The 24,782-nt window shown below is 48.1% G+C and overlaps 1 protein-coding gene across 1 annotated transcript in view; it reads right to left on the minus strand.

Annotated features, from left to right (window-relative positions):
• Nucleotides 1-24,782, minus strand: part of MRPL22 (mitochondrial ribosomal protein L22) — a 221,066-nt gene that overhangs the window by 156,550 nt on the left and 39,734 nt on the right. The window lies entirely within an intron of this gene.

Below are 24,782 nucleotides of genomic sequence, written 5' to 3' on the forward strand. Positions count from 1 at the left end.
CCTCAAGGAAGTGGTTTCTACCGCTTTCGTGTTGGCCACACCAAATTACACTCAGGAGTTCCACTTGTTTTCACATTCAAACGGCCAACTTTTGACTGCTGTACAAACATAAAAGAGCACTATGGGCCACAAGCCACTAGCCTAATATAGAGGCATGCTAGGAGGTGGGACTGATGCACATGTTCTGGGGATGCGTGTGGGTACAGCGGTTCTGGGCCCGGATAGAGCAGGCTTGCAGGAAAGCTGGGATAGTGCGGTACGATTGGTCCCCCAAAGAATGTCTGCTGGGTTTGTATCCCCGAATAAGCAAATCTAAGCATGTAGTTAAATTCATAGTCATGGCATGCATTCTAGCTTAATGAACCATTGCAATGGCATGGAAATCAGCAGGGGGCCCGCAATACGCAATATGGCACAGGGAACTAGAGCATTGAGGAGAGGCCGAGACCAAGATATGGGGTACAGGCGTGTCCAGGTCAGCAGATAATGTGAGCATACTTTGTGAAACCTGGAAAATGCTTGTTTGGGATATTTTCCACCCTTCGGATGACAAACCCCCTTGAACATACAAGATCTACCTCACAAAACTATGACACCATGGCGGAATAGAAATAGAGGTGGAGTCCCCCTACTGGTTACTCCACAATTGGAGTGCCGTGGCCTACAAACCACGATCCCATACCACTGCGACTACCTGAACAATGAGAATAGTCCGCCGACCTATTCATGAAGACAGTTATGTTTTTTATTGTTGTGTTTTGTTAATACTAACTTTAAGATAAAGTATGCTAAGAATGGTGATAAGCAAATTATTGTATAAATGTGCACTTGCAAATGCTAATAGAAATACTTCAACAAAAAAAATTGTGGCATGCTAGATTCAGTGATGCAGGAACAATTTGCATGTGAGCAGGCACTTGCAGCTGCAGCTTTTGCCACAGAGAAGAGTTCCACCATAGTAATGGGATTCTCTGTCACGCTGTACGTTGAACATGCAGTGTTTGCCATTCGAGAGAGATCAAAATAGACATTAAAAAGCCAAAGAGGACCTGGGTACGAGGTTATTCTCTCTAGCCCAAACATACACATTGTATGGTGTAAAACTGTCAATCCCACCACTTTCTTAACAGAAATGTGCACAGACGAGGATTTTGCAAAACATCATTGTACAACGAACAAAGGTGATGACAACAACATACCCAAGGCAAAGGACAGTACACTCGGGGGAGGGGGGTTCTCTTTTTTGACGGTTCAGCAACTCTTGACCAAGACACAGGGATTAGGCATTCTGGTGCAGCAGTAGTACGACTAGTGGATGGTGAATATGAAATTCTAATGCAGAAAAGATTACCCATGCACTACTCAGCTCAAGCCGTGTAGCTCATTGAAGCGCTGCAGGCTTCGCAGGGGTGCCATATGACTGACTATTCAGATTCAGCGTACGTCACTACAACAGTGCATGCGGGTCTCTCACGATGGAAGAGGAGGGGCTTCAGGAGGGCAGACTGGTCCGCAGTGCAGCACGCCGCACTTTTAGACAGACAATTTGAATTATCACAACACTCTGTAGTGTCGGTCGTCAAATGCACCACCCATACTAACAACACGGGCAAGGTGTCACTCGGGAACGCCACCGCAGATGCAGCAGCCGAACAGGCAGCATAGCTCCCCAGGCCTACATCAGCAAAATATGTAATTACTACACCTACCGCCGGACAACAACCCGTCCCTTACAACAATGTTGTTAGGAGTGGGGTGTAACCTAAGAAGGTTGTGCTGGTCTCCAAATTTCAACAGTTGATCATTTGCAGCAGTATCAGCATAAGGAGGTACCCCTAATCCTCCCAAAATGTACAAGAAAAGGCAAAGATATATCCTGACAATTGGCACTATGACCAAGCATACTAAGAAACTAAATATCATTGCTAAAAGACATTGCCTTTCAAAATAAATGTCTCAAAAGGCCACTCAAAATTATTTAATAGTAAGTTCTAACACAGCCACGTGTTTTGACCTATGGTCGTCCGAGGCTGTTAGTTATTAATTTCAAAATATACAATATGAATTATTACATCAATGTACATGAATTCCAATGTTATGTGTCCAAGACACAACATGTTTACATTCAAACACAATCCATTTAGATTAGAGTAATTTGTGTTACATATCCATATTGTAAATGTTGTGTCAGATGATAAGGGCAAAAAAAGAAAACGGAACAGAAAACTTCATCAGTTGTACACAAAATTCCACACTATGCCATATTGCAATTTGCTGCAAAAACCCTAATGTTCATTCCTAAACCTTAATGCATCTTCAGTCATACATGTTTCATGCTTAAATACTAATACTCGTACCAAAACCTGGCTCTTCTTGCCCACCGCATTGCCGCTCTCTGCCCCAACTTTCAGTGCTATGCGGATGACACAACTCATTTTCAGGCTCCCTTCCACCACCTCTTCTCCTTCTCTCATCTCTAACTGTCTGTCTGCCATCCAGGAGTGGTGTGCCACCAATGATCTCTGCCTTAATGCCAGTAAGACCGAGATTCTCCTCATCGGCACACCTGCCCCCTCCTTTCCTGTCACTCTTTGGCCGGCCTCTCTTGGCCCTCTTCCTGCTACCACCTGTGAGGCTAAAAACCTCAGGGTCATCTTTGAATCCACACTTTCCTTCTCTCCTCACATCTCTGACGTCTCTAAGAATTCACAATACCAGCTGCACCTCCTCAGAGGTATTCTTCCTTGCCTCTCCTTCCCCAGAAGCTCACTGTCTCAGAGCTCTGGTTCGCTCTAGGTTGGACCACTGCAACAGCCTCTTTCTAAACCTGCCTGCCTCTACTCTCTGCCCTTTGCAACTCATCCAAAACAGGACTGTGAGACTTGTCCTTGGCCTCAAGCCTAGGGATCGTATCTCTACAGGACTGAAATCTCTGCACTGGCTCCCAGTGGCGGCAAAGATTAAGCTCAAAACCCTCTGAATTGTCCACAAGGCCTTCTGGGGCCTGTGACCTCAATACCTTCAACTCTCTTCCTAAATATCTTCCCTCTCAAGCTCTTCGCTCATCCGCCTCCAACTCCCTCAGGGCAGTCACTTCTCCAAGCATGAGTTGGTTGTGGATCTCTTCCTTCTGCTGGGGCATCTCTGGAACAGCCTCACTGCCTCTCTGAAACTTGAGGAGAACCATCTCCGGTTCTGGAAGCACCTCAAGACCTTCCTCTTTGCTTCTGCTCCCTCTCCTCCTCTCCCCCATCTCCTGACTGAATCTGAAACTGCACTTGTTAGCTGGCTACCCTCTGATCTCGGGCCCAGGTCCCCTCCCCACCAGTTGCACACCTGCACTGCCCCCTGGCAACCCTTGCACTCGGGGACTATTTATGTACCCCTACAGCCCCTACTAGCACATGACCCTGGACGTCTGCTCTTACCCTTGCACTTGCCACCAGCTGGCCGCACTTGTTATTGTCTTTCTTTATTTTACTGTTATCCTATGTACTGCACTGCTCCCACCACTTTCCCCTGCACTTTTCCCCTTGCCCACTGCCCTGCACTTACGCGATCTCAATGTCACCGGCCTATTAGGATCGTTGTCGGTCTTCCCTCCGTTTCCCCTCCCTTGCCTCGTCGCAGCTTGAAACACTTGTGTATAGGCGCGTTATAAATGCCATATCATACAAGATTATGTTCCCTATACACTCCGAACATAAAATATGACAGTGCTGGGGGAGTGGCTTGGTGCCATGGCAGTCCGTCTGGCTCTGTGAGAGCTCTCGGCTGCATCCACGTGCCCAAAGAAATATGCCCCAGTAAAAGCAAACGCAGTGTAATTGTCTCTGGTGATTCCGGCTAAGGACGGACCCCAGCACAGTATGGTGAGGTATTAGCTGCGGGAGCCGTCCAGGATCGGTGTTGAGGCCGGGTCTTCCTGGGCCCTGAACCCATCCAGTGTGGAGGCGGAGGGGCGGTTGAGCCCCCTGGAGGATGGGGAGGGTCCGTGGTGAGTGGTCCGGTGCCTCCATAGCCACAGCACAAAAAACCCAGCGGACCATCGGCACACCCTGGTGTCTCTGGGAGTAGGAGAAAGTGATCCCCGCGGCCGCATGCGCCGCCGGTGCCTGAACTCAACCCCTGACCTCCAAAAACTGCAGTAAGACCCAGCAGCCGGCGAGAAGCGAGGGGGGACTGGGGCCCATCGAACACATCACCAGCCGAACCTCTCAGATGCCAGGTCGGCCGTGACACATTGGGGAGGCCCACTACCCACACACAAAGGCGGCCCCGAACCCATCCTACGCGAAAACGATTGGGCCCCACAGAGGCAGGAGAGGATCTGGGACAGGTGGCCCAATGCCCCCACGGCTACTCTTCAGCCAGCACACCAAAGTCTCCACACAGCCAACACACCGAGCGAGCCTCAGAGGTGGATCCAGCACCAACCGGCCTTGCCCCAGCGCCGTGGGCAGATGATACCGGCCGCCCTCCCTCCCCCCGCCCAGCAGCCCGAGGCCTCTGGCGGACCAGGGGCGAGGAGAGATACTGGAGGGGCGACGACGGAGCTCCACCACAAAGAGCCAACTACTCCATGCAGAAGCGGCCCAAGGTAGGGCAGCACAGGCCACACCCATAATTGCCGGCCCCCAGAAGCCCGGAGTGTGGACCCAGCCCGCCCCCACCCCCGAGAGTGACTACAATCAGCGCTGAGAGCCCCTGCCCCTGGACCCTCTCCGCAACAGCGAACGAAGGATGAGAGCACTCCACGGCCGCCACAAGCAACCAGCAAAGGATTTCAAGGGACGCAAGAGAGGGATGTAATAGAGGGACTAGCACGGAAGACACCCGCTGACCCACCGGCTGCTGTACCCACGAACCTAGCCTGAAAGGAAAGGGGAAACTGGGAAAAAGGGGCCACAGAGCTTACCTTACCATCCTAGCAGCCTCAACCTAGCACTGGAAGCAAGGACCCCCATGGTCCCCAAGTCCACAGCATAATAGGAGTTGACCCCAGCACTAAACACAGCTGCTCACTATGTTCAGGAAACTCGTCTCAGGACAGGCGACCAACTACGCCAGGGACAGGAGGACACCTCCGACTGGGACGGTGTGAGACAACGGCACCTGGGGCCTGGCTGGAGAAAGCCACCAAAACTAAGCGGGCAGGATGTCCAGAAACACCAAACCCACAAAGCAAACAGACATCACCACCCTACTAACGCCCGCAATGGGAGAGAAAACAAAGAGAGGGGAGCGCAACGAAGGCTCAAACCCAGGACTGAGCGCAGAACAGAGCCCCGACCAGTCTACTCAGGCGATCACGAAAGGAGACCTGCAAGACCTTTTGGCAGCCATAATTAAGGAATATCGAAAAGGGACCGAAGAACTAAAAGACAAGATAGCATCACTGGACAAGCGGGTGGGGGAGATTGAAACCAGGACGGAGGAGATCGAAACCACTCTATTCGAACAAAACTTCGAGATTGGGGAGGGGGCGGACAGACTAGCGGCGCTAGAGGACAGATGCGAAGCCCTGGAGATCAAGCAGGAAGATGCTGAAAATGGGTCCAGACGTAACAACATTCGCCTTCGTGGAATCCCCACAACCGTCGCGGACAAGGAATTAGGGGCCTATGTGAACGATCGCCTGCGCTTCATCCTAACCCTCCCAGACAGAGCTCCGCTGGAACTCGATAGAGTGCATTGAACTAGAGGGAAGCCAGGCGCTGGCACCCCCCTGAAGTCCTAGTAAGGTCCACTTCTACAAAATAAAAGAAGAAGTCATGCGAGAGGCCCGAGGGTCTCCCCGCATTCTCTTGAGAGACGCAGCGATTTCCCTTTACCAAGGCCACCCTAGCCAAAAGGAAATCCTTGAAACCACTGACAGAATGGCTCCATGAAAGAAAGATCACATACCGTTGGGGGCACCCCACGTCGCTCTTCTTCTCCTGGGAAGGCAGAACACATCACATCCACTCCTTCAAAGAAGCAGAACGCTTTATGAACCCAGGAGAGGCACCAGACGAACCAGACAAACCCGAGTGACACGGGGCGGAGGAGAGACACGAGCCACACGTCCAATGGACCAGGGTTGACAGACGCAGCAGACTCAGAGGTCCCCCGACCAAAAACAAGAAGAAGAACAGCAATTGAATAGGCACACTGTATTAGACCAGCTCTGGCGGGGCCCGCGGACCACAGCTACCCAAAACCTAACAGAAAATGGGCAGCATCGGCAGGAACCGGGCCAGGCGAAGAACTCGGAAGCAGCAGAAATCCACCCAACCGCACGGCCCGCGGAATGTCGCTCCGCCCTACCCATCGGCCCCGCCGGAGCCACAATGGCACTGGGGCCGGAGTCCGGGAGACATATGTGGGGTAGATTAATTTTGCTTTATTGGAAGTTCAAGAGGTACTGTTGCCTCCAGCAAAGCAGGCGTGTTCGATCAGCCGCCTGCCCCGTTGGCGGAAGGCTGGTCCGGAAGTCCTGCTATCCGTTTTGGGGGGCTGGGGGGTGGGGGGGGGGGGGGAGACATCACAGAAGAAAAATAGCCAAGACGGGATGGAGACACCTCAGAGGGAAACACCGGAGCAGAGCACTACGTTCTCTTAGATGGGATCCCAAGCTGACACAATTACGATAACGACCTGGAACGTCCAAGGCTTGAATTCCCCAAGGAAGCAAAAACTTGTGGAACACAGACTTACGCAACTTGGGCCTGACATTGCCTGCCTCCAAGAGACTAACCTCATTGAATCCAATTCAGCCATTACCCGAAACGGTATTTCGCCTCAGCAAACCAAAAGAAGAGAGGAGTGGCCATCTTACTCAGTGGCAATGTGCCCCTAACACAGATCACAATCAAGAGGGACCCAGAGGGGCGATACCTCCTCCTAAGGGGCCTCCTGGTGGAGCTTACCATAACCATATTGGCATTATACACACCCAACAAGCAACAAGGACAGTTCCTCCACGATCTGCTCCCAAAAATACAAAAATAGCAGCATTTGCCAAAGGACAACTACTGATTGCGGGAGGGGGGGGGAAGACTTCAACCTCCCTCCAGATCCAAACCGGGACAAAATGCTCCCCCCGTCAAGGGAAGATTTCACCCTTGACGGGGGGAAACCATCGACATGTGGAGATTCCGCAATCGGGGGGGGGGGGGGATTTGGGACTACACGTTCTTCTCGCACGTCCATAAAGGATATTCGAGAATTGACCTGCTTCTGACCACAAGCTCCCTCTGCCCGTGCGTAGAAGACATACAAATAGGGCATATCACCATCTCAGACCACGCGCCAGTAACGCTAAGCCTCCGAGCACAGGGACTTCCGAAGCCCACTCCAAGACAATGGAAATTCAAAGATCAGATCCTGACAGATATTGCGGTCTGCGCCGAACTCGCCGAAGCGCTCACAAACTACTTCAACGAGAACTCAACCCAAGAAACCCCAATAGCGACAGTCTGGGACGCGATGAAGCCGGTCATTAGAGGGGTAGCGATGGAGGCTACGGCAAGGGTCCGCCGACTGAATCAGCTGCACCAATCCAGGCTGGAGAAAAGGGTAGTAGAACTGGAGGGTGTCTGGTCAAATGGTCGACAGACAAATGGCCGACAGGATAATTGGTCGACACCATTTGGTCGACAGGTCAAATGGTCGAATTTTTTTTTAATTTATATATATAATTTTTTGGTTTTCGTTTAGGGAAAAAAAGGGGGTTTTACCAAAAAAAGGGGGTTGGGGGGAACCCCCAAAAAAAAAAAAAAGTGAAAAAAACAAAAAAAACATTCGGCCATTTGATCGGTCGACCTCTTGGTGTCGACCATTTGTCCTGTCGACCATTTTTTTTCAACCAAATGACCTAGAACCGAACTGGAGAGCAACCTCAAAAAACGCTTCTCTAAAGCCATAGGTCGAGAACTTAAAAGAGCGAAAGCGGCGCTGGAGAGGCATCAAGCAGAACGGGCAGCCAAAGCCCTGACCTTCACCAAGCAATTCTACTACCTCAATAGAAATAAAGCCAACAGGCTCCTAGCACATAAGCCGAAGAAGCTGCAATCAAGGAACCATATCCAAAGCCTGGCTGACGAGGAGGGAACTCTGCACCATACGGAAGCGGAGAAACTAGAGGTCATGACCCGCCACCACAAGGGGATAATGTCAGGACCCCCAACAGAGATGTCGGCCCTAGCTAAATATCTGGCGCAAGCCCCTCTCCCAGGGCTGGTAGCACTGGAGGGTCCAATATCGGCCGAGGAAGTAGGGGACACGATCCACGCCTTGGAAAATGCTACCCCGGGCCCAGATGGACTATCAACCCAATTCTACAAGAAGTTTGCCCATATCCTGGCACCACAACTAGCGAACCTATTCAACTCCTTCCTAACAACCGGCTCCACCACGACCTCCATGGAGGAATCAACAACGGTCCTGATCCCGAAACCCGGAAAGGACCCTACGCAATGCACGTCATACAGACCGATCACCCTACTAAACGACGACGCGAAACTGTTCGCAAAAATCCTGGCAAACAGACTAGATCCCATCCTCCCAGACATCATCCACCCAGACCAGACTGGCTTCATCCCGGACCGTAATACTCAAGATAATATTCGAAGAACCATAAACACTATCGAATCGGCAAACAGAACTGGGGCAGAGCTGGTAATCCTCTCGCTAGACGCACATAAAGCGTTTGATATGCTGGACTGGGGCTATAAAAAAGAAACCCTCCTCCACTATGGATTTGGTCCGAACTTTACAAAATGAGCACTAGCAAATTACCAGAATCCATCTACCCAACTGAGGATAAACGGGGCCAGATCAAACAAAATCAATAGAACTAGAGGAACCAGACAAGGCTGTCACTTCTCCCCCCTCGTGTTTGCGCTCTCTATGGAGCCGTTCGCCAGCAGGACCCGTTGCAACCCAATGATCCACGGCCTGGAATTCAAAGGAGAATCATACAAAGTCGCCCTATATGCGGACGACGTGCTTCTTACATTAACACAACCAGAGGACTCCATGGAGGCCCTATGGCGAGAGCTGGAAGAGTTCAAAAAAGTCTCTGGGTTCACAGTAAATGTGACGAAATCGACAGCAATGGGCATTAACGTTCCAAAGAGCCTCAAGAAGGAATTGCGAGCTACATACCCAATCCCATGGGCCAAATTCCAGATAAGCTACTTGGGGATCAAGATCACAAATTCCACCGAAAAACTGTATAAAGCAAACTTCCCACCACTGATCAAAGAGCTAAGAGGGGACCTAAGTCACTGGCGAACACATGAGATCTCGTGGTTTGAACGAATCACAGCACTGAAGATCAATAGGACCCCGAGACTTTTGTACGTGTGCCTAGCCCTCCCAATAACCATCCAAAACAAAGCGATAAGCAAACTGCAGGGGGACATCCAAAGATACGTCTGGGAAGGGAAAAAGGCGCGTTCCCAAGGCGGATCATGCTACGCAAACAGACGTTGGGCGGCCTTGGTGTCCCAGACGTGAGCAGGTACTGCCTCGCTGCTCAGCTCTCCCAAGCCTTCGCCTGGAAAATGAGAACAAATCGGCCCAGATGGCTGAAACTGGAAGAAGACTGGTGCTCGGCCTGATCGAGGCACTACCCCATATGAAGGAGCCCAAAAATGACTGGGACCCAGGCCCACTTTCAGCGACTAAAAACACGGTGATATGCTGGAAGAAGGCAGCTCGCATATGGAAATGCAGGAGCCCACTGGGACCACTCACACCAATCTGGGGCAACCCGGGCTTCTCCCCCGGCACCAGCACAAGTAGTTTCAACAAATGGCGGAAGGGCGGACTAAGGACCATAACCGACTTCTTCGAAGACGGCAACCCCTTGAACTTTGAGGCCTGCAAAGCCAAATTTCAAGTGCCAGAATCGGAAAGGTTCAGATACACGCAACTAAGGCACTGGCTGACCAACGCAAGTGTCAAGAAACATGAAAGCAGAGACCTAACCAGCGTTGGAAAGAACTCTGACCGCGAACCCCCCAAAGGGAAAGTATCAACGCTATACAAGCTATTAGATAGATCAGACCCGGCTAAGAAAGAGCTCTACATGTTAAAATGGGAGAGAGATGTAGGCAAAGCCATCGAACTAGAAGAATGGAACCACACATGGATCCGAGCAAGCAGAAGCTCAAAATGCGTAACAAATAAAGAAGGCGCATTCAAAGTGTACTATAAGTGGTACCACACCCCAAAAATCTTGCACAAATGCAATCCGACTATCCCACCACAATGCTGGAGAGGGTGCCAGGACACAGGCTCGTTGTTCCACTTACTCTGGACCTGCCCGAAGGCCACTCAATTCTGGTAAAAGATCCTAGAACAAATCAAACTAATAACGGGTCTCACGATCCCATGGGACCCGGGAATAGTTCTCCTTGGAGCCTCCGGTGAGGGCCAATTCCCCTTAACAGGCTGTATGGCAGACTTATGCTCCCACCTCCTAACGGCCGCAAAAAGATCTCCATCGCCAGACTCTGGAAAAACCCGGAAGGCCCACCCACGCAAATGTAGTGGACGAAGTGCTGGGAAATAGTGGCGGCCGAGAAAATCACAGGCATCATATTTGGCAATTTAGCCAAGTTCATTCAGACATGGTCCCCTTTCCTAGACTACACACAGAAGTTCCCAGGAGTGACTAGACAACCAACGACCCTACGATGGAAGGGCAATCAAGCTTGAAAGGCAGACCAAGGAGCACGAAAGTTGGGGCCAATCCAGTCAAGGCAAAATCCCTGGTACAAGCGCAGACCACCGACGAGGGAATGATCCCCCGTAGCAAGAGACCATGGCCGAGATAGAGGACTTTGGTGCCTCGCTGGAAGAACTAAACCATCCATGTAGACTGCAACCTACCGTGACCCACGTCTGCTCCAAGCGACCTCCTCCTACAAAGACTTTTGTTATTTGAATTATTAAGTATTCTGTTATCTCATGTTGTCCTACTCTTTCTTTCCTGTAGTTCCCACTAACATTCCGCAAGCAACTCATATGCAAAGCTATACTAAAATGGACTCTACGTACAAAACCAAATAAAAAGGTTTTGGGAAAAAAATAATAAGACAGTGCTGATAGTCATTAGCCATCTATTGTACCATAGGTGATCTGCCAATTCAAATCCCCAACTGTTGCCCTTGAATGTGAAGGAGCCAAGTCCTAAAACCCTACGCGTGCATATCGTGTCCGATTAAAATTTAGCGCTATGGTGTTCGTATGGTCGATCGTATCGTGAGTTTATTAATGTCTTGGCTCCTTCACATTCACAACAGTTGGGGAATTAAACTCGCAGATTACCCATGGTACGATAAATGGCTAATGATTAACAGCACTGACATATTTTATGTTCGGAGTGCATAGGGAACATAATCATGTATTAGTATTTAAGCATGAAACATGTATGAGTGAAGATGCATTAAAGGTATGAACATTAGGGTTTTTTCAGCATTTTGCAATATGGCATAGTGTGGAATTTTGTGTACAACTGATGGAAGGTTTCTGTTCCGTTTTCTTTTCTGCCCTCATCTGACACAACATTATAATATAGGTATGCAACACAAATTACTCTAATCGAAATGGATTGTGTTTGAATGTAACAATTTAATGTCTTGACACAACATTGGAATTCATGTACATTGATGTAATAATTCATGTTGTATATTTTGAAATTAATAACTAACAGCCTTGAGGAGGACCATAGGTCGAAACACGCGTTGGCTGTGTTAGAACATATTAAATAATTTTGAGTTGACTTTTCAGACATTTATTTTGAAAGACAATGAGCCTCATAAGCATGGCGGTCCGGGAACTACGGTACCGGTAAGCACGCCGGTACCGTAGTTCCCGGACCACCATACTATGAGCTGTGCTCGCGGGTGCCTGTCAGCCCGCCAAGTCTGGCCTGGCGGGCAGAGCGGCACCCGCAAATGCAGCATGTTGGGTGCATCCAACGTCCCCATTCCCATTGAGCCCTATAGGGCTCATATGGGAATAGGGACTGACAGTCACCGGCACCCGGCAATGTCGGAATTACCCGGTAATTGCTCATTGACGGGTGCTGGAAAAAAATGCAACTTCGGTGACAGCTGTGCCCGTTTTACAGGCACGGCTACCGCCAGGGTTATAAGGAGGCCCGATGTATTTTAGCAAGAATATTTAGTTTATTAGTACACTTGTTCACAGCGCTGAATGTCAGCATACATCTGTGCCGTCCCTAACATCACCTTGCCCACAGCACAGATTATTGGACTACAAGGAAGAGCCCCAGAAGATGAAAAGGAATTATGGGTAAAGCGAGGGTGCAATCAATCCCCAACAGACCTATTATGGAGTCAAGAATGCTCTGGGAAGGCGTGATGCAGATAAGAGTTGTTAACAGTTGCGTTTGACCCATTACACCACCCCTCCCACAGTTCCAAGCACCTCTTGCTGCTGACATCCAGGAGGATTGGTTCGTTCCAAACTTTCAGGAACATTTAGCGAGCATGACCACCTGATGCACCACGTGTCAAAGTTTCAGTACAAGAATGACACTACGCACACTGCGAGGCACGCTACCCGGCCCCTCTGGCCCATTCTGCGAGTTGCACATCGACTACGCGGATATGGGCAAGAGATGCAACGGGTTACGATACCCGATTGTTGTCCTCTGTGCCTTCTCACGATGGGTGGAGGCGGGACCCTGTGCACACCTAGATGCCAAATGTGCTGCAACAAATTTAGTCCGTGAAGTGTTCCCCAGATGGGGAGTTTGTGACGTTTTAAAGGTCAGATAATGGCACACACTTTTTTAATGAATTTTTCAAAGAGATCATTAAATTACTTGGAATCAGACACCGGATGTGTACGATTTACCACACCAAGCCAACGGATTGTGCAGAGGATCAACGGCCTCCTCAAAGTTAAATTGTCCCAACTTTGCACCATCCAAGAATTGAGTGCCCTGCCTGCCCCTAGTACTTTTCAGCCTGCGCACACAGCCGAGCAAACACTACCATTTATCCCCCCACAAGTTGGTCACTGGTAGACGAATGCATACGCCCATGTCCCCAATCAGAAGGGCATCAGATGCTCGGAAAGCAGCAGCTGTTTTAGGTGACGAGTTAGTACCTCACCACCCTAACTCGTGCCATAAAATGTCTTTCCTGACTGATCACACCACCTGGAGCAGAAGACGTGCCAGATGCCACAGCAATCTCCATGACAGACTCCTCACCAACCCAACCGCTGCAGCCAGGAGACCTTGTCTACGTTCAGTCCTTTGTCCGCCGGTGGGACATCCCAAGATTTAATGGACCGTTTAAAGTGATATACTGCACTGAGCTCCCTGTTAAGGTGAAAGGACTCAGATACTGTATCCACATGTCAGACGTTCGGAAAGCACCCCCAGACATTGCCCAAACGCCATAAAGGACTGGTAGCGTTAATCTACCTTGTTCGTCAGCCCCTGCTGCCAGCCCTTAATTTCACTCTTATTGCCATATTGCTGCTATTAAGGTTACATTTACACAGGAGGCACTCTTGAGCATCCCCAGACTTTTTTTTTTTCTCTTCACTCACTCACACACACACACACACACACAAAACCCTGGTATCCACGGGGACGCCACCCAGCCCTGGTTGAATGATTTGCACTCTCGAACCCTCTCCCGGTTCTTAGTAAGGCCTCTGGTTAAAGATGGGTCTGCAATATAGGAGAGCTGGATTCAATACCAGATTATCTTTATGTTTTCCCACCTCCCTTGGCCTCAACACCTTCCTCCCCTTTGGGCCTTCTCCTCACCTTAATATTGTAAAAGGTGGATTGTCCGTCCTGCTCCTCATGGCAGGGGCGCATAGATAGGGGGGCGAGCAGCGACCAAGTTACGTCACTGGTGCAAGCCTCCCCTGTGGGAACTCTGCGAGGTTTGCTGCTTTACAGTCTTTATATGCAGTTCTTATGTTCCTCTTAGTTCGAATAATAATGTCTTGCTTCTTTCCTTTTAGGTATGTAAAGGTATTTTGGTGTTGTCATGCAGTTTGAAGATGAGCATGGGACGGTAGGCAAAAGCGCGGAGTGCACAATGCTGTCCGGTGAGTAATGCGCATAGCGCGGCGCTGTTTCACCTTTTATATTGCTAACCTTTGTCTTTTTTCTCCTTGCAAGTTGCGATGTTCCTCGCCGAGTGCCGTAATGTTCCAGTATTGATACTGACCAGGAGATGACTACCCAGGTAAGAATTGTGTGGCTTTCTTCATTCAGGAGGAAACGTGAGTAAGCACTTACTAATGCTGTCTTTCTCCTCCTCTCTTCCAGGTTATGGTATTCCAAGATGCATGCGGGGCCGGATGATGGAAATCGTACCTTCAGGTGAGTGGAACTGAAGTCGGCAATGGATTGAAGACAGGATACTGTTCCAGGTAAGTTTCGTAGTGTTCTTTCTCTCTCTGCAGGTCCTTGGTTTCAGGTAAACGGACATCAAAGAACTGGACACGGTGAGCATTACGCTGCCCACAGCAGAATAACGCAAAGCATGTTCTGCCGTTTGGGTGTGGTTTAAATAGTCTCAGGTAAAGTAGTCCGGGTAAAGTAGTCCCAGGCCTACCACACTCAAAAAACTAGACCGCATAGCTCAGTTCCTTTTAACTGAGCTATGTGTGTGCCTCCATGTTGGCTGACCCCCCCCCCCCTGTCCCCGTTAAATAGTCCCAAGTAAATAGTCCCATTCTAATGTTGGTCTTCATGATGGTTATGAGCCTGGCCCCAAAGGCGCCAGGACTGACTCCAAGTGAGTCTTGGATGAAGTTTTAAGGCCTTTGACCTGGCCCTAACTAAAAGGCTGACTTGCCAGTGAGGGCCAGGGTCACGGGTCATGACACTCTCCCTCTCTCCTTTTCACTTGTGTTTATCTTTCTTCTTCCTTCCACTCGTTCTTTTTGTGTGCATTATTTATTCCTTTTCAGGTCACGCAAGAACATGGAACCAGTGCTCTCAAATCACTTGCTAGATATTAATAACAGTATAGTTGTAGTAGTGTGTATAGGTATTCATATTCCTATATGTGTGCAATGCATTTTTTAGCAGGTATTATTTAGATGTCTGTTTGGTTTAGGAATATATTTAGGTGTGACTTTTATATTAGGAGTATATATAAAAGTTGAGACGGGTGGAGGGACAAACATTAACATAACTGTATATTATGGAACAAACTCACACCCCAACAGAAATGAGCATGAATACACCGCCAGGCCTACCAACACACCCCTCCTCAGCAACAAAATTGTACACAATAACACCACCCGCATTGGATTGTTAGAAAATATTATGAGGTCTTGATGTTTCCAAGATTATTTCCCAATGCCTTTTAGGACACAAGCACAGATGACGTGCATAATGTCAGCGATATTATTAGAGGGCACATACCTAGAACAAAATGTACAAAAAGACAAGCACAAAAGGCAAAATAGGATGCCTACCACGGGCTTGGTCTCAACGCCATAGAAGATGTGCGTCACCCTGAATTGTCCAATAGTTGGTATACTGACATAAGCTCGGTGCAGAGAGGCAAAGTAAATGGCAGCTGCTATGTGTGTTCATTGATACCTTATACGTCAGGGGAACCCAAGGTCCTAGTGCCACAACAAGTAGCAATTTTAGAAGCCTAGTACTTAGTACATCACGCATTATGTAGACTCAAAGGCACTTTCCAAGCACACCAAGAGACGCGTATAGTAATTCACCCAGACCAACTACAATGCAGCAAAAACCCGAAAAGCATACAATGTCTGAAGACCATACCTGGCTATACAAAAACTAAAGTATATAAACAACAAGTGGCAAGAGACAACAATCGGCTCTATGGCAGAGGGCCTCATAGGATATGAAGTAGTAGTTCTGGCTTGAGTGGAAGCAACATGTGCGCCGTTCTGGACTGAGCATGTCAAAAAGCTAACATGGATTGAGGCAATACAGAAACCAGTAAAGGTGCACAGAGAAGAAAGATACAAACTTTCTTTTTATAGCGCTGGGACAATTTATGTAAGGGCCAATGAGCACTGCAAGAATACTTTCTTAAGATCACAAATGAGTAAAGGCACTGCAGCAGTAATGGATTACTACTGGATGTGTGGCCAACAGGTGTACTTGCAACTCCCACCATCATGGAGGGGCTATTTTTCCCTTCCGACTCTGCACTCAGCACTACTAGTTATCCCTGAAGAACATCTGCAAGTGGGGGGGCACCAACTGCCGTTGCCCCAACCTCCCTCCCAATAACTGAAGAGCAAACAAGGAACTCAATGCTGCCACCAGAATTTTGCATGCATCCTGGGAAAGAAAGAAGTGAGAACCTGCGAAGGAATAGACGATCTAACTATCTGTCCAAGGACTCATCAAACTTGCTGGATGAGATACGGGACAAATACAGGCTCTTCAGCAAAGCAGAGAAATCATTCGCCTGTGATCCAGCTGGCGAATGACACTAAGCAAGGGTTCAATGTCATAAAAGTGGAGTTGCACGGCCTGAGACTAATGACAATGCAGAACAAGTACGTCCTAGACCTGTTGATGGCAATGGAAGGAGGCGTGTGGGAAAGAAATGGGCAATTCCTGTTGAACATTCGTACCTCCCAAAGATGCAGAGAATGGCTCACTATCACAGATAATAGGGGCTGTGCACAACCTAGGGGTGTGCATGAAGAAAGAAGCTGGAATACAGAATGACAATTGGTTCGATATGTTTTCCTGCGCACCATCCTGGATGGGGGCGATAGTGAAGATGCGGGTGCCTGCCATCGTCTTGGTCATTTTCTGCACGTGCCAGATGGGTCTCTAATGTTGTGCCAAAGCAGCGCCTAATAGCGCAAGGATGATGGTTTCAATCGGGTTAACACCTAAAGCACTTTGCAGGGCCACAGAAATCAGTACCCAAACTGATGACCCAAACCAACCCCATATAATCGAAATGTATCCCCCATTACATCCCCCTGGCACTGCCACCAAATCCCCACCTGACCTCGAGGACTACAGAGAACAAAGTCGACCTAGCTGGGATGTGGGGTTGCATCTACAGAAGAACACACACAGGCCGGGGAAAGCTTACGAGATGTGTGTAGGGCATAGGTCCCAATTAAGGGCTCCCCGCAGTACTAAGAGGCTAGAAGATTAGAGGAAGAAAAACCCAGGAGAATTGCTGAAGAATATAGAAGGACTCGGGGGCCCCCTGGGAAGTAACGAAACGGGGGGAATGTTGGGAAGGAGAGAGGGTCTTCCCCGCCCCGCTAGGTGATACTGAATGAGAAATAAGTGCTAGCAGGCCCATGAGGGGAGTAGAAGGGAGAGGGGTGCATGCAGAGAAATATGCATGGGTGAACCAGAATGTGTAGTAGACAGATGCTAATCTAGATGCCATCTTAGAAATTAGCAGCCATGTTGGAACTTAGAACCTGGAATACTGTCCACCACGCTTGTGCCTAACAACAGACCCTTTGCATGAGGGCGAACACCACCTCCACCCAGAGTAGGTCTCACGGAGTCCATGAAATTCTCCATTGTTCTGCAGATGTTACAGTCCCTTGCTCCATGGGAGGAATATGCCCAGCAAGGTCATGCAAAGGGAGCAGTGTGCCTCTAGGTTGTACCATCACACAGAACATATAGCAAGGCCCTCCTGCCCCCATTGATCCCTGCACGATTAACATAACTTGGCAGCACTTTCATCCTGAGACCCCTGCATGCCACAGGATCATCCAAGCCCAGACAACCGACCATAAAACCTTTACAACCCTGATCGATCACCAAGATCAAAAGGCAAGGCTATCGCACCTTCACAAGTGGGTCACGTGATTTGTGCAGTGAGGTGCAGGGTGGTGTCTAAATTATAGCACAAACCAAAGGTGGTGGACCTTGGGACTTGCTGATCTGCCTGGGAACGAGTGCAGTTAATGAGTTTGGGGGACCTCAGCCATCCCCCAAGTCCATCCATGTACCTGCCAGGTGTAGTGTAACCATGATAGAACAACATTGTTATCACCAGGGTATAATTGATTGTTAGGCCAGCCTCACAAAGGACAACGAGCCCAGCAGTACCCACGCTGGCGAAGACCGACAGGTGAAGATGGGCCAATGACCTGGTATCCCATATGGAACATACCCTACATGCATATGTACCATCCACTAGGGATTGTAGAATTGTCTTATCTGTAATTGCGTCATCAGTGACTGTGCTTATAACATGCCACAAAAGTGGACAGGGGGGCAGAGTTTTGTTAGCGCTTTTCCTTTTTTGGATGGAAATAAATACTTGTTATTCTTGTAAGAGTTTCTTGGGCCTTTTTTCCCTAGCGGGTTGTATTTTGTCTGGTGTGAGCGTACAGAGGCGTGCCTTCAGGTCCATGGGGATTGGTGTTACGCTCACCTGGTCTCTGCGGGGACGTTGGGGCACGGTTGGAGCCCTCCCTGGATCTTGCTTTACCCCCAGCTGCTGCGATTTGGTCTGGTCAGGTTGCTGGCAATGCCCTTGGGGAAAGGTAAGAGGCAGTGAGAATACCGTGACTGAATTGCTATCCCCCTCGAACCTCTCGTGCCAGAATGAGATGCGCAAGCATTTTCCCATAGGCTCTCACCTGTTATTTTGCAAAGATGAGCTCTCCGTCCTGCTTATCTTTAGCAGGGGTGCTATAGACGGACCCAGTTGCTTCACTGGCCCGTATGCGTAATGGCCCAGACCGGCTGCGACCAATCCTCGTGGGAGGTGAGTGTTGATAACAATGAATATTGTCTGTAAGCTTCTGTAAAGTCTTTCCCAATGATTGTCGTCTGTATCCTTAGTAATGTCTTTCTTTTCCCCAATAGGTGTTGAAGATGGCTCCGCCGAGTCGCGTTGCTGACAGGTTACCCACGCGGTGTCAGAAAAGAATGGAGCAGACCCTACTAGAAGGCAAGTACGGTTTCCTAATGAAACGCAAGGCTTAGGTATTGCGCGGCCAAGCGTTGAATGTTTATGCGGTTTCTAACCTTGTGCTGTCTTTATTTCTTGCAGGGATGGCCTGGCGTCGGAAAATGGAGAACGGCTATCCGGGAAGCTGTTCGTGGCTGCAAGATGGAAGAACCGCGAGGATGCCTGATGAGAAGAAGACTTCTGCGTGAATGAAGACTCCGACAGGTGATGAAGTGGCACCCAACAGAAGATGTATTCGAGGAGACAGGTAAGGAGCGCGCTGGAGATACTGGCGTGAAGCTAGTAGTACTTCAAGCAGTGTTATGGCTGGCTTCAGATAAGGTGCGCGCTGCGGATGCTGGATCGATGTTGGATGCGCTTCGGGCGATGGTATAGCTGGATACAGATAAGGTGCGCATTGAAGATGTGAAGCTGGAATCAGGTAGGTGTGTGCCGAAGATGTGAAGCTGGAATCAGGTAGGTCCACGCCGAAGATGTGAAGCTGGAATCAGGTAGGTGCAGAGCTGGAGACAGGTAAGAGCTTCAGACGGCGGTAAGCGTTACACTGCATACAGTAGATTAACGCAAAGTCTCAACATGCGGGTGGGGCCGGCTTAAATAGTCTGGCCTTAGCCACTCCCCTTTAGCTCCGCCTTGTAGCCCCACCTCACCACTCCCATAGATGATTGCACATGCCTTCCAATGCTTTCTAACGGCCACGGCCGGCCTGGAAACACATGCCTTGCACCCAAGGTGTGCAGAGCACACTTTCTTATGAGCCTGGCGCCAAAGGCGCCAGGACAGGGTCCATTTGGACCCTTTGGAAGGAGGAAATAAGGGCCCTTGGTTAGTGGCCATGACAATGGGAGAGTGTGTTAGGGATGGCGTGACATGGTATCCCCCTTTACTAATATAGATTCACCCCTCGCTTCCCTCAGCCTTCATGGGCTTTGTTCACTCATGCCCTATCTCTCCTTATAAATGGCTACCAAGTACTGAGAAGGCAACAAGGAACAACGCACACTTCCTATGACTAACACCACTCTAGTACTGAGACGAAGAAGAGAGGTGCAAGTATAGGCAGTACTGACGGTCAAGCAGGTCACATTAATTGGGCTCATTATAACCAGGCAATTACAATTAACAACATACACCTGAGACGCCTTAATAGGGCTTGGGTGTATAAAGGAAGGAAAGGCAGCTATGCGAGTACAGAAGGAGAAGGAGACCGCCAAGTTGGAAGACCTGCAGGACCCGAGAAAGACAGGTTGTGTGGCGTTTGCAGGACCGGGAGCCTTCAGATGTGAAGGAAGGCAGGAAGAGCTGTCAAATAACTAACATGCCGCATGAAGAAGCTGGGAGCAGAATGAACGTGGTCTGCATTCATTGTGAAGAATCAAGAAGCCAGCATATGTGAGAACGTGTCGAGCGGGAAAGCAGAATCAATGCGGTCAGCTGCCCAACTACTGAAGAGGGGAGCGGGAGCAGCTGGGACCAATGCTGGGGAGCCGCGAAGAGCAGGGGGAGTGTCAGAAGACCGGAGTGCTCCAGTGGGACCGCAGACAATTAACGGTCCGTAAGCACAAGTGAGTGTGAATGCTATTAAATGCTGAACTAAATTAAAATGTTTTTTTTTTTATGAAAGCCCATCATATTGAATAACGAACTAAATGAGAACTCCTATTTGATTAAGACCAAATAATATGGAGTATCAAACAAACACTTGGAAGTTAAATTGACAAATGGTGAATGTCAAAGCGTTTATCAACAAGAGAACAAATATTTAAGTATTTGATTTATAGCAAGTTGATTTATAGCAAGTTGTAAATGATACAAATACTTAAGAACTACAAATGTGAAGCAACAGCTTTTTAAAACAGATTTACAGCATGAGGCAAATTGAACAAATGCTTAAGTATTCGTACTACAACTGTGAGGCTAAAGCTTTGTAAACAAATCCAAGGAGAGAGTTATGGTTGCAAGACCTGTAATGGGTGGACTGTGCAGTCTGACAACTGCGCCTAGACCAGGGAGCTCTCTATTCTAAAGATCACAGTCATCCTGAAGCAAGCCGAGCAGAAGCATAGGATTCCTGGTTGCGTGACCTGTAATGGGTGTTCTGTGGGGTCCGATAAGTGTGCCTAGGCCAGGCAACCCTAAATGATGACCAACAAAGAACATTGTAAGCAAGCCACTGAAAACTGCCAACTACTTTATAAAAACAAGTCCGAAGGCAGATCAAGTGAACCTGTTTTTCTTACATTGAACAAATGACTTGAAATCTTAGGGAGGGAACCCTGGAACTTCAAGGAACTGGGAAACTTTATCTTGGGGAAGGGAAACCTCAAGATTGTTGTGTGAACTATTCCATATTGAACTTTGGGAAGGGAACCTCAAGGCCTGGTTGTACATTGGTGAAACACACAGCTATTGGAACTGTACTGAGCCGGAGGTAGAAGGTTCAAGAAGAACTTAAGCTGAGAGCAGCTGAGACTGTACTTTTGAACACTATTTTGGTTAAGAAGAATCCCAAACTTTCTTTATTTCTAGATGTGAGGGCAAGCATAGGTTTTGGACACAGCCAGAACTTTGATTTGAACTTTTAGACACAGACTTTCTTTAGTTTCGTTCAGGCAGGAGAAATCTCTACCTTAGTTCTAGGGCAAGCGAGGGCTTATACGATCCTGACATTTTAATAAAGCTCTTTGACACTTGAATTCTGTTATCTGTGTCATCTCTTGATACCATGCCTGTCTCACAATGGGCAGAGGACAAATGACAAGCAAGGGGCACCATCGGAATGCAAGATGGTGTGATGGGGCAGAGCTCAGAGGGTTGGGTGTCTGAGGTTTGAGTTAGGAAAGTAATGAGCATAACGGCTATGCTGATGAGATGTGGAACCGACTATAGTTATCCAACAAATATGTGTTTTTCAACGGATGGCTAATACTTTTATTTGCCATCTCCTTTGACATGATTTTTAGATATAGCAACTGAGTAATGACGTATTGGTTGTATGTAACAGATGATTGAATAATGTAAAAACAACGGCGGTAAATTCCATTAAAGAAATAAACATCCTCAGTGACAAGAAACCTCAAATGCAATCATCATGCATCCAAGAGATGATCTACCATTGGAGAGACCAGAACAGAGACAAGCCAGACAACAGGCTGATGTAGCCAGACACACAGCACAAATACACCCAGAGACCACACACCAAAGGCGAACCAGACAACAGGCCAATGCAGTCAGGCCAGACAGCAGAAATAGAAAAGGAGACCCCACAAGAAAGGAAAACCAGATAACAGCTTGATGTAGCTAGGCATGCTTCAAAATGATCGCAAGGGACACCAGATCATCGTCAAACAAGATTCCAGAGTAAAAGGGCCATGCAAGTTGAGGTAATCTTTTTGATTATGACCCTGCTGGAAAGAGAGCCAACATTCTGCATACTGAGGTGTTCGGTGATAATGTTATTCGTAATTATGTACATGTATGACTATGCCTTGATAAAGCATACAGAATTGCTTAGCCAGTTCTTGCGTCACTTTGTTAAAAAGGTGGAAAATTCATGTGAAAGGTTTGTTACTTTTTAGCCCGGGCAAGGCTGGGCAGATCAGCTAGTGTTTTATATTTTATATTTCTTCACGGTTACGAATGAACAGAGTGCTATCTTTACGAACATGTCTACTTGTCAATTCAATGGATTCCCATAGATTTTCTTGCTAGTGAGAAAGCTCTACTTGTAATTCTACGAGAGCTTGAGTTCATCATTTTGCGCTCCCATTACTGTTGCAGGATGCCAGCATATCCCTTATCCAGTACTTTATTTGGGATTTCCTTTCAGCAGATATTTTGTTGACTAAAACATCTTCTGCTTCCTTTATGAGAAACAATTTTCTTTCATTTTATTCTAGTTAACTTGTGAGTTCTTGTCAAGTTATATTTTAGGAGATGGTCCGTCTCGGACATAGATCTTCAGGCAGCAAAAGCCATTAAGGTATTTCATGCTCAGTGATGCATCGCGGGGAAGCCACAGTCCGGCACCACTACAGCTATTTGCAATGTCACTCACTGTAATCTTTCACCTCTTCATGAACTACAAGAATTAAAGGCAGTGTGTATATATTAGACATATGTACACCCTTATGACCAACATTATGACCACCACCACCCGTGCTCCCTCTCCTGCCTCCTTGACGCTTTCTTGTTTAAAGTGGAGAAAACAGCAACACATTTGAGGATGCAGGTAGACAGAAGTAGAAATCGATGAGACATCAACTGACAACACTTGAAGCAGCCCTTCTAAAAGGTTGGAGTGGAAAAACATGGCAATGCCCGATTGAAATAAATCAGGAATAAAAGAAGAGAATCAAAGGTGTTGACATGGTGCTCTGTGTCAGACATTTTCTCAAGGCAATGGAGTAGAGAGGGCAACTAATAGCTCTAGATAGTTCTGATTTTGCACCATTGCCATCCAGGAAACGGTTATTCGGACAGAAGCAGAAATCCACAGCTTCCTTGGCCAATATAGAAAGGTGATTTAACACATAGCTTTTAGGGGACTGTGTGAGGCAGCATACAAGCATACGATTCAGGGTAATGCCACTGTCATCTCCGGCAAAGAAGGACCCATATTTGTGGGATACATCGACCCACAACAGAATTTCCATCCATAACCAAGCTGCACTTCAGAAGTTAACAGCAAAATGGCTCCGCTGGCTCCTTTGAGCACCACTGTCTCGCATCAAAACTGCATTTTGCAGCTACAAAATGATGGCTGCAGTGTTCTGCAAAACACCATTGGGCAAGTTGGAACAGGGCGCACACCGAGAAATGCTGCCAGGGTGTGTTCTAGTGTGTGCTATAAAAGCAGAGTGAAAAAGCAGCGCTGCTTTGCTGCTAGCCCATAGTTTCCCATAGAAAAAGGGAAATATTTTACATTTAAAATGTTGCCGCTCTGATGCTCTTTTCATCTGTTCTATATTACTCTGCTTTATCAGTGAGGGCCGCCCATCCATGTTCAGATTGTGCTCCAGCAGAAAAGAATATTATCCCTGAATAACAGGCTGGGAAAGACCAGATCCAGGAAATCAACAGAAGCTTTACTTTCAGTCGCACGGAAAAACGCTGGACTTTTGGGCTACAAAAGGTCAAAAATCACTGCTTCAAAAGAAACCCTAGCTCGAAGGGCATAAGTCAATTGCAGTGGACCCGTCTCGTAAACAGATTGCGGTAGAAGTGAAACTGACTAGGGCTGCAAAACAATGTTGGGAAGTCAGAAGGAAGAGAAAACCTTTTGAAATGGTCAGCCCAGCAGACTTCACCACATGTTAAAATGCGGTTGTAATGTTGAAAGAAGGCCCTGTCTTGGCCTAGCAATGTAATAATTTGCTGGGAAACATATAGGGGATGTTTTATTTCAACAGGCTTGCTGGTGATTCAAAACAAAATAAAAAATGTTTTTTGGCTATACTGCGAATTCAGCCCAAACAGGTTTTCTGCCATGGCCCAAGAGACATTTGGGTGCTGATAACAGCAGTGCCCTACCCCCAAGAGAAGCCACAAGTGATTTCTGGGACACCTACATGTTAAACATTGCCTTTTGAAACTTTGAATGACCAAGAGAAAGAAAGATCACACGCTCGTCAGACTTCTGTCTGTGCTTCAGCTTGAGACAATAGATCTGAGACACCTACGTGCGACTTTTGGAAGTGACAACCACCAGTCACTCAAACTGGGGAAACTCCAGGGCAGCCCTGGGCTAAACTGACATTTGGTGGTAGTCTGAAGAAAAAAATGGTCCCAGTTGGGAGGACAAAAGGCCAGCCCATTTTG

Source organism: Ambystoma mexicanum, chromosome 3q, assembly GCF_040938575.1.
Source record: "Ambystoma mexicanum isolate Mex_15411 chromosome 3q, UKY_AmexF1_1, whole genome shotgun sequence".
Classification (NCBI taxonomy): domain Eukaryota; kingdom Metazoa; phylum Chordata; class Amphibia; order Caudata; family Ambystomatidae; genus Ambystoma; species Ambystoma mexicanum.